This window comes from Heterodontus francisci, unplaced genomic scaffold, assembly GCF_036365525.1.
Source record: "Heterodontus francisci isolate sHetFra1 unplaced genomic scaffold, sHetFra1.hap1 HAP1_SCAFFOLD_51_1, whole genome shotgun sequence".
In the NCBI taxonomy this organism is placed as follows: domain Eukaryota; kingdom Metazoa; phylum Chordata; class Chondrichthyes; order Heterodontiformes; family Heterodontidae; genus Heterodontus; species Heterodontus francisci.
Window position 1 is genome coordinate 2258824 of NW_027141937.1, and position 1457 is coordinate 2260280.

At 44.7% G+C, this 1457-nt stretch overlaps 1 non-coding gene across 1 annotated transcript; it reads right to left on the reverse strand.

The window, feature by feature from the left end:
* Window positions 1-241: 241 nt before the first annotated feature.
* On the reverse strand, window positions 242-324 carry trnal-uaa (transfer RNA leucine (anticodon UAA)). The gene has a single exon. It is a non-coding gene; the product is annotated as a tRNA-Leu (tRNA).
* Window positions 325-1457: the final 1133 nt, after the last annotated feature.

Sequence of the window (1457 nt, forward strand, 5' to 3'; positions counted from 1 at the left end):
GCAGATCCTGTGAGGAACCACAATCCAGGAAGGATGAGAAGATCATTGTCAGGGTACAGAGGAGATTAAGTTAAAGATTTACCAGTTTATACGCAAGCGCAGAGCCAAGGAACGGTGCTGGGGCAGATAAAATAATAGGAAGCTGTGATCAGTTGGAAGGCAAGAGTGATTAAATGACAGAAGAGATGATGGTGCAAGGCAAAAGTCAGGGACAGAATAAGTAACATTTTATTAGCACAGATACCAGGAGTGGGGTTTGAACCCACGCAGACACATGTCTATTGGATCTTAAGTCCAACGCCTTAACCACTCGGCCATCCTGGTACTTTTCCTACCATTGAAAATGATATTTAATGTGATCCGGGTGCCATCTGGCCTTTGACAATGTCAAGTTCTGACTCCTCTCCCATGCTCAATTGGACCCTTCATGATTTATGAACCTCAATCGGATCACCCCTCAGTCTAGGTTTCTCTAAGGTGTAGGGTCCCAACTCTTTTAGTCTAACTTGATAACCAAGATGTCTTATACTGGGAATTCGTCGAATGTCTCTCCTCTGTACCCTTTCCAAAGCCTCAATATCACCCATCATGTGAGGAGACCAAGACTGGATACAATATTCCAAGTGAGTCCTGACCAAGGTATCATAAAAGGACAAAATCGGGACATCTCGGATACTGAAGGAGTCCGTGTCCAGAAGAAGCAAGACCTGGACAACATTCAGGCTTGGCCTGCTAAGTGGCAAGTAACATTCACACCACATAAGTACCAGGCAATGACCATCTCCAACAAGAGAGAATGCAACCATCTCCCTTTGACGTTCAACAGCATTACCATCGCTGAATCCCCCCACCATCAACATCCTGGGGGTTACCATTGACAAAAGCTTAACTGGACCATTCATATACATACTCTGGCTACAAGAGTTAATCAGATAGTGGGAATTCTGTGATGAGTAACTCAGCTCAAGGCACGTGGTGAAATGCTCATTAGTAGAGCTGGAGAAATGGACTGGTCAGGTGGGCAGAAAAGTGGCAAATGGAATTCAACTTGGAGAAGTGTGAGGTGATGCCTTTGGTGAGGTCAAACACAGCAAAGGAAGGCACAATTAATGGGTGAATGCTGAGAGGTGTAGAGGAAGTGAGGGACCTTGAAGTGAATGTCCACAAATCCCTGAAAGTAGCAGGACAGGTTGATAGGTTGGTTGAGAAGGCTTATGGAATCCTTTCCTTTATTAGCCGATGTATAGAATATAAGAGCAGGGAGGTTATGCTGGAACTGTATCAATCATTAGTTAGGCCACAACTTGAGTTCTGTGTGCAGTTCTGGTCACCTCATTCCAGAAAGGATGTAATTGCACTAGAGAGGTTACAGAGGAGATTTACGAGGATGTTGCCAGGACTGGAAAAATGCAGCTATGAGGAAAGATTGGATAGACTGGGGTTGTTCTCCTTGGAAT